This window comes from Artemia sp. Qi Xiang Cuo, chromosome 2 (assembly GCF_049724085.1).
Source record: "Artemia sp. Qi Xiang Cuo chromosome 2, ASM4972408v1, whole genome shotgun sequence".
NCBI classification, from domain to species: Eukaryota; Metazoa; Arthropoda; class Branchiopoda; order Anostraca; family Artemiidae; genus Artemia; species Artemia sp. Qi Xiang Cuo.
Window position 1 is genome coordinate 79,065,585 of NC_142795.1, and position 10,047 is coordinate 79,075,631.

Below are 10,047 nucleotides of genomic sequence, written 5' to 3' on the forward strand. Positions count from 1 at the left end.
TATTCTAAATTGACAACACTGTCCAAACATCACTTGTGTATTATACAGTACACAATCATCCCATCTCCCCCAAAACACTTTTCAGCCATTTCTTGTTAAATATTTTTTATTTCTAAACTATTGTTGGCTAAAAGCAATTCTCCAAAACAAATCAGAAACCGCTCTTGATAGCACAGACTTAAAAAATGGAACTGTGGATAACACACGGGTGATTGACAGCTTTCCCTGCAAAAGCATTCCTTAATACGCAATTTGCAAATCTCTAGTTTTCGATTTTAAAAAAACCAGCGGGGAATCCCAGCTCGTAATTGCTAATCACTTTAACCCTTTAAAAAAAAGATTCTTTTATCAAACTGTGTGAGGGAGGACTGACTCTCTTTGAAATAGAATAGCATGGGAGGGAACATAAGCCCTTAAAATAGCATGGGAGGGAACATAAGCCCTTATAATAGCATAGGAAGGAACATAAACTCCTAGAATAGCATGGGAGGGAATATAAGACCTTAGAATAGCATGGGGGGAATATAAACCCTTAGAATAGCATGGGAGGGAACATAAGCTTCTAGAATAGCATGGGAGGGAACATAAGCTCCTAGAAATATAAGGTACTACTCTACTGGTTTTCTGTTGTTTACAAGTTAAGTGTGCGATACAAATGACTTTTAAAGACCCGAATTTTCCCAATTTATGAAGATTCCACCGTCTTAAGAAAAATTGTGATATTTCGGCAGACATTACTGTAAAAACGGGCGAAAAGGCTAATATCTGCAAATATGGTCCTTTAAAAATTTAAAAATCAACCATCGCTCACCAGCTCGGGCCTTCGGCTATCAAAAATAGCTCTCACTTGGTATAATAATTGCCTCATTCTAATTTAAGTTTCGGGAATTTTTTAGGGGGTGGGTTTATAGTAATTAAAGACCGAAAAAAATAGAGATAAAAGTAATGTTACGAGCTAGCGTTAAATACTGAGAACGAAAGTTAAAGCATTACCAAACAAAGTACCATACAGAGTGTGAAGAATTATCATAATATAAAACCTGGAGTTTGCATGAATTAAAAGAATGATATAAAAGTAACGTTGCAAGCAAATGTTAATCCTTGAAAACGTAAATTAAACCATTACCAAACAAAGCACCACAATGAAACTTTAGTGTAAAAAGCACAATCATAAAAATAAAAACCTTTTGCGAGATGAATGCTTTAATTCCAATGAAACTTGAGGGGTTTACCTGACCACGAGAAAGGATTTGCATAGTTCTTTGCAGAATTTTTCGAAGTCATAGGAATGTATTGCTAACAACAAATTATAGTAGCCACGGCATCCAGACAGTGCCAGGGGGAGGGGCTAATATTATCCTATGCCCACCACGGTAACCAGACGGCATCTTTTCATAGAACCTGTTATCTCACAGTTCAAAATAAATCAGTAAAATACATTTGAATGGAGGAGCCCACCTTTTGAAAAAAAACACTCAGAAAACCTGTTACAGTTCAAAATGAATCAGTGAAACACATTTGGGCCAGTTGAACACGTTTGGGCTTGTAAGACCATTGTATTTGTTAGAAAATTAGTTAAAAAACTTTTTCAAAAAAGTAAGTTTAAAAAAAGTAAAGAACTTCATTAAACCAAAATGAAATAAAATAGAATCAAATAATCTACCTAGAATACAACTACCACAAATCAGTATCAACAAATAAATGAAACCCAAAACAAACATTAATTAAATGAGTGGGGTTCTAAACCCCAAGCTTTAGAAAAGCCAGAATAGAATTTGTACTTTACTGAAAAAAATTCAAATGAATTTACTGAAAAAAAAATCTGCATTGTCAGTTTAATATACATATGCTGATATTTATTCCTTAAAATCTTAATTGATTTTTGATTTCTTAAAGTTAGAAAAGTGAAAACAATTAAAAAAAAATTCAGTAAAGTACAAATTATAGTCTGGTTTTTAGAAAGCTTGGGGTTTAGAACCCCACTCATATTAATTTCTGCTCGTTTTGAGTTTCACTCTTATTTATTTTAATTTTGGCATTGACACTGATTTGTGGTAGTTGTTTTCTTGGTAAATTATTTGATTCTTTTTTATTTCATTTTGGTTTAATGGAGTTCTTTACTTTTTTTAAAAACTGATTTGTGGTAGTTGTATTCTTGGTAGGTTATTTGATTCTATTTTTGTTCATTTTTGGTTGAATGGAGTTTTTTACCTTTTTTTGAAAAACTTATTTTGTGCAAAAGTTTTTTGATTAATTATGTTCATTTTATATTGACATAGTCTTTTTCAGTGAGAAAGATTGAGCGTCTTCTGAAGTTAAACAACCATCCCTTCCATAAAAACCTTTAATACCCCCTGGGCATAACTTACAACCATTGTCCCTAATCTCTGGGGTTTGTTTCAACCCCAAAAGCCTTGTTATATGATATTTAGACTATTTTCAATGAGACGGCTATCACAAAATTTCTATTAGACGCACTTCGGGACAATATGACGTCTGTGTAGGGGGGAGAGGGTAGCTGCCCTCTGGTCACTTTGACTCTTAAAAAGGGCACTAGAGCGTCTGATTACCAATCCAATACGACAAGATAAGTTTTATTCTTCATTAGATACACATACAATATTACATGTTATTATTCCCCCAAAGGCTCATTGGCCTGTACAAAGGGGTAAGACATATGAATTGCTTACTCAGAGATGAAAAACAAAAGAAAATTAAAAATGATCACTTACTCACATACGAAGGAGAAGAAAAGAAAACATAGATAAAATGAAAACTATAGAAAAAATAGAATAAATAAACTAAATTAATTAATTAGATTAAATAGACTAAAAACAATAAAACAAAAAAATAAAAAAAAATATAAAAAAAAACTTCTACGAAGCCAAAGAATTTTTAACAATTTTTTTTAAACAAACCGAATGAGTGGCATCCTCGAGCTGATTCAGGCAACTTAATCCAAACAATATGACACGCCATTAGAGGATTAAAATTTGACCTTATGCAAGGAGTAAATGGAACTTGAACATGATTTGTCATATTACGAAGATTATAATTATTTTGATCAGAGGTAAAAGATAGTGGAACACTTAGGGGCCGGGGGAGGTCGCTATGAAGCTGAGCAAAAGTAAAACATGCACATGAAATAATGTATAGTTACTCAAGATCTAGTAATGGCATAAGTAATGAACGATCAGTCTCCTGAATGAGGTTTCTAGCTTTATTGTAAACCTTAGAAAGTGGTTTTAACAGTGAAGGAAAAGTTGACATCCACACAATTGGACAGTACGAAACGTAAGATTGGATCAAGCAGTGAAAAGGATTTTCAAAAATTGATCCTGGAAAAGAATGTCAAAGTTTCCTTAAAATACCGAGACTCCTGCATATCTTCATTTTAATAAAATCAATGTGACGTTTGAAAGATAGGTTTTCATCAACAAGAATGCCCAAAAAACTAACATATCGGTCTTTAGATCTATGAATTATTCCATTTGGCTGGTGAATTTCTGATAACTGGGGATAAACCTGAGAAACACGCGAAAAAATCGAAAAACTGGACTTAGAAAAATTTAGAGTAAGATAATTAGCATCAAGCCATAAAATCACCCTCTCATACAAATTTTCCAAATTCAATCGAAGCTCGGATTCGCAGTTTCCCAAAGTGCCAAGTGTGCTGTCATCAGCAAAACAAACAAGGACATCAGAAGAAGGCGAATTACAGTTGCCACTATAGGCAAGGGAAGGCTTAGGGTGACAAAGTCTACATCAATTAATAAGTTTCTGCTTTTTTACAACATAATAAAGAACATTTACATAAATCGAAAATAGCAGAGGCCCTAAAACTGATCCCTGGGGGACACCAAAATTCACTTGCGAGGGTGACCGGAAAAGAGGATCAAGAGAAATTAACATATCCTTCAAATAAGACTGGAACCAAAAAAATACATTTCCCCTTATGCCAAAATGAGACATCTTTGATAGAAGAATTCCATTGGTTAAGGAATCGAAAGCCTTACGAATATCCAGGAATACAGAAGCCGGAATCAATCCCGAATCTAACGCAGAATGAATAAATTCAAAAGGGTCATATTCAAATTCAAAAGCCATGTTCAATGGAGTGCTTCCTTCGGAAACCAAATTGAAAATCATGAAGAAAATTTTTAGATTTTAAGAAAGTAAGGAATAACAAAATACAAAAATACCACTAGAGGCCAACTTGGATTTGGCCTTGAACACTTTAAAAGCAACGCTTTTGCTCGAAAACTTCACTATTGTCAGAGCGACCCTTGGAGCAGATGGAACCGCCTGAGTTGAATCAGTTGTAGCAGTATTATTCAGTCTAAGTCTATGCACGTTCACGACCTTATTTGTACTAATTTCAGACAAAGGCATCTTCTGATTAATAGTTAGCAACACAGCAGAACGAGTGTCAACACCAGTTTTCTGCCTAACAACGTGAAAAACAAGGCTGTCTAGTAGTGATTCTTGTTTATAACTATCCAACTTATTCTCAAGCCTGTTCAGTCTGTCCTCTAAATTTTCAAGTTCATTACTCAGTCCTTTAGCGACTTTTCGATTCGGTGAAACTTTTAAATTCAATCGTGAGAGCATCATAAATTTGACTAGCAATAAGCTCAGTCGATTTCTTAAGAGAGTCTGAGCTAGCCAGTTTTTCCGAAACTTTTTGAGTTATGCGGTCCTTCAGGTCATTTTTGGTTTTATCCAGTTCAGCTTGGGTAGCTACAAGTTGCTGTTGTATCGGGCTAATACTGCTAGATAATGCTACTGCTGGGCCATTTGCTTTGCTTTTATCATTACCTCTCAGCGCATATGTTTTTGACAGTCTAATGTAAATATCTGGCGTAGTAGCAAGCTCTTCAAAAGCTTTTTTTGAAGCAGGAGCAGACAAATTAACAGTGGTAGGATAATAAACTTGGAGATTTGCATCCACGAGGTGAAATTCATCATGCGATCAATAGCAAAATGCCTTACAAACTGGCTTGCCTCGTGTGTCTTTACCAGCTTTGATTATTCTTACTGGCCAGAGGGGATAATCCTTGAATTTCGCAAGAGCAAGATCAAACTGTTTAAAAGCCATGATTATCAGTATCAAGATAAAAAAAAGCAAAAGACTTATCTTTACGTGAGGCCAAACAAAATATTCTAAATAAATATTCAAAAAGTCCAGCGCCAGCCAGCTAGTGTATAAACCAAAACAGGTATTCACTCGATTTTTACGACACAACACCGGTGAAATGAAAATAGGTCTTGCCTCGGGAGTATTTTCCACGAAGACCGGGGGGGGGAGTTAAACACCAGCCACCATTCACAATTGGGCGTTGGATTTAAGAATTATCCAAAATCTAAATGAACATCCTGAATGAAGGTCACTTTAACCCACAGCAAAATGTTACGAAATAACAGTCACTGAATTAGCTACGGACTCTAATTGATTCCGGATATAATCCTTTTTTAACACTTGTTCAAAGCTGGGATTTTATCCTTTTGAAAGAACAAATTGGTCTTAACAGGTCAGAGACTGAATAGCAACTTCAATGAGCCCCCTTTGAAGTTTATATGACCACACTTTCTATAAAAACCCTATATGTCCCGAGGGCAAAACTTAAAACCCTTGCCCTGAGGGCTGGGGGATTTTTTATCCTCAAAGACATAATTTCCAGACCTTTCTGACAGGCTTAACAAAATGGCTATATCAAAAATTTTAATTGGAACTGTTTGAGGAATTGATAGGCGTGGAGGGAGACATTTGCCATCTGATCGCTTTCGACTAATAAAAAAGGCACTAGTACTCTCAATTTTCAATCAAATGAACCCTTTTTGAAGCTTCTACAACAAAGATTTCTATAAAAACTTTAAATACCCCAAAGGCATAACTTGCAACCCTTGTCTTGAGGGTTATTGGGGGAGGGTTGTCATCCTCAAAGACATAATTGCATAACCTTTCAATTACGTCGAACAAAATGGCTATCTAAAAATTTTTATTGGATATGCTTGGGGAAATGGTGAGCGTGAGGGGGGGTTAGTTACCTTCCAATCACTTTCGACTATTAAAAAGGGCACCAGCCCTCTCAATTTCCAATTGAATGAGCCCCTTTTGAAGTTTCTACGACAACACTATCTATAATAACCTTAAATGCCCCCAGGGCATAACTTACAACCTTTGCCCTCGGGGCTCTCGGGGGTTTTTCATCCTCAAATACATAATTTCCAGAACTTTCAACTACTTTGAACAAAATTGCTATCTCAAAGCTTTGATTGACTGTGTTTGGGGTAATGGTGGGCGTGAGAGGGGAGTTGGTTGCTCTCCACTCATTTTCGACTATTAAAAAGAGCACTGGCCCTTTCAATTTGCAATCAAATGAGAGTAGAATAGGTCTTATGAATTTGCTGGGGCCCCCGTACAAACAGGTTTTTTCTGGTAGTTACGGGTCATCACACTCTTTGCCAAGAGGAATGACGCAGTTTCAAAGTTCACTATCTTTTTGGTGATAAGCTCAAAAAACCAGCTCTTTTAAGAGATTTGTTTTCTGGTAAGTATAATCTGGTTTGGTAGGTACAATCTGGTTAGGTGGGTATAATCACAATGCCTATTCAAAGGTAACGTGCAATTTAAACTGTATCAATTATTTTATTCCAGTTTTTCTAAAAACCAGTATTGTCTATAACTTAATTTACGTTGGTTAAACTTCCGGTGGTTAAGAAAGCGTAACAGGTAATTAAAGTATTAGGAATGGGATGCTATAATTAGAATGATTTTAAGTTGAAAAATTGTGACGTAAAAATAACTCAGTTATTTGCTTGCATGTATAGGAATTCCCATGTTATTTGCTTGCATGTATAGGAATTCCCTTGTTATTTGCTTGCATGTATAGGAATTCCCATGTTATTTGCTTGAATGTATAGGAATTACAGTGATATTTGCTTGCATTTATAGGAATTCCGATGTTATTTGCTTGCTTGTATAGTAATTCTCATTTTATTTGCTTGAATGTATATGAATTCCCATGTGATTTGCTTGCATGTATAGGAATTCCCAAGTTATTTGCTTGCATGTATAGGAATTCCCTTGTTATTTGCTTGCATGTATAGGAATTCCCATGTTATTTAATTGCGTGTATAGGAATTCCCATGTTATTTGCTTGCATGTAGAGCAATTCCGATGTTATTTGCTTGCATGTATAGGAATTCCAATGTTATTTGCTTGCGTGTATAGGAATTCCCATGTTATTTGATTGCGTGTATAGGAATTCCCAAGTTATTTGCTTGCATGTATAGGAATTCCCATGTTATTAGCTTGCATGTATAGGAATTCCCATGTTATGTGCTTGCGTGTAGATGAAGTCCCAATTTATTTGCTTGCTTTTATAGGAATTCCCATGTTATTTGCTTTCATGCATAGGAAGCCTATTGTTATTTGCTTGCATGTATAGGAATTCCCAAGTTATTTGCGTGCATGTATAGGAATTCCCATGTTATTTGCTTGCATGTATAGGAATTCCTATGTTCTTTGCTTGCTTGTATATGAATTCCCATGTTATTTGATTGCATGTATAGGAATTCCCAGGGTATTTGATTGCATGTATAGGAATTCCGATGATATTTGCTTGCTTGTATAGGAATTCCCATGTTATTTGCTTGCTTGTATAGGAATTCCCATGTTATTGGCTTGCGTGTATAGGAATTCCCATGTTCTTTTAAGGGCTTATGTCCCCCCCCATGCTATTATAAGAGTTTATGCCCCCTTCCTATGCTATTCCAGGAACTTATGGTCCTTCCTATGCTATTATAAGAGCTGTTTCCGTGTGGTTTGTCTTTACTTGGTACCCATTAAAAACAAAATTTTTTTGTTAAATAAGTAGTTATTATATCTTTTAAAAGAGCTTTACGGGGTTCGAGACTATCTGTTTACTGATTCCGTTTGATTTTTCTTTACTTAGTGCTCATTAAAAAAGAAATTTGTGTGTAAAATGAGTAGTTCCTGTATCTTTTAAAAGAGCTTTACGGGGTTTGAGAGACTCGATTGTCTGATTCCGTGTGATTTTTCTTTACTTGGTGCCCATTAAAAAAGTTACTAGCGAAAACCCCGTGTGGATGAGTTGAAATAAAAAATTTTAACGAGAAATGGCTGAAAAGTGTTTTGGGGGAGATGGGTTGATTGACAGAAGGATGTTTTAGCGAATTTAAAGTGGAGGGTGAGTTGCTAGTGAAAAAAATCTAAGCTAAGAGGGGTTTTTGACCGTAAACTCTAGTTTTCTTTAAGAAAATTATGGAAAATACAATTCGTTGGTTCATAGGTGAAACTTAAGTCCAGGTATGGATCAAAAAATAAACTTTTTCTGTAGAATCTGAGCTAATAAGGGTTTTTGACCATAAACTCTAGTTTCCTGTAAGAAAATTATGCAAAATACAATTCTCTTGTTCAAATGTGAAACTTAGGTCCATTCTCTGGTTCAAATGTGGGAAAACCCGTGTGAATGAGTTAAAATATAAATTTTTTTTAACAAGAAATGACTGAAAAGCCTTTTGGAGGAGATTGGTTAATTGTCAGTATTATTTATAATCTGCGTCAGAGCGGAGGCCTATGATCGTGCGAAAAAACCCGTGTTTTCCATATTATATAAAAAATTTTAACAAGTAAGTACGTAAAAGTTTTGGTGGGAGATAGTTGCTTGAGTTGCAATATGATTACTGTTCTCCTGTAGGTGGGAGAGACACGTTTAGAGATAACAATATCATCTAATATTTTAGTTTGACCGTAATATATAGTTTTTTTGTAAGAAAAGTATTTACCCTAATTCTTGTTGGTTCATATGTTAAACTTAAGTACAGTTATGTATTTAAAAGAAATAAAATTAAATAAATTAATAAAAAATTATACGTCTATGTAGCAAATTATTTCTTGAATTCACCTGTTGGATAAACAAAAAGACATTTCGTTCAAGAAATTATGACAAAATTATAAGTAATTAAAACAATCTTTATTGTTTTCACGAGTTATATAAACGATTTAGAGAAATATAGTTAAATAAATTATTACAAAATTCTAATTACGTAATAAAATATTTATTGTTTTCAAGAGTTAGATATAATAGTAAGAAATTTAATTCAAGAAATTATGAAAATATTCTCAGTCTAAGTAGCAAATTATTTCTTGAATTAAACTTATTGATAAATAAAAGAAAAATTTCTTTCAAGAAATTATGACAAAATTCTAAGTAAGTAACAAATTCTTTATTGTTTTCACGAGTTAGATAAACAATTAAGAAATTAATTTAAAGAAATTATGAAAAAATTCTCAGTACGTAACCATTTTTTTCTTGAAGTCAACTGTTGGATACACAATACGGAAATTTCATTCAAGAAATTATGAAAATATGTGTTAGTAAGTAAAAAAATATTTATAGATTCAACGTCTTTGATGTACAGTACAGATACTTCATTCGATAAATTATTATCGAATTCAACTGTTTTATAATCAAAAATACATTTAGTTCAATAAATTATGACAAAATTTTAAGTAAGTAACAAACTCTTTATTTTTTTAATGATTTATATAAAAAATGTCTAAATTAATTTAAAGAAATTATGAAAAAATTCTCAGTAAGTAACCATTTCTTTCTTGAAGTCAACTGTTGGATAAACAGTACGGAAATTTCATTCAAGAAATTATGAAAATATTTGTAAGTAAGTAACAAACTCTTTATTGATTCAACCTCTTGGATATACAGTACAGATCCTTCATTAAATAAATTATGAAAAAATCGCACGTAAGTTACTTTTTTTATCTTTATCACAAATAATTTTTACTTAGATACATGAAGTAGAAATTTAATTCAATAAATTATGAAAAAATTCTCAGTAATTAACAATTTCTTTCTTGAAGTCAACTGTTAGATACACAATACGGAAATTTCATTCAAGAAATTATGAAGGTATTTGTAAGTAAGTAACAATCTCTTTATTGATTTAACCTCTTGAATATAAAGTACAGATACTTAATTCAAGAAACATGATTAAACACGTTTC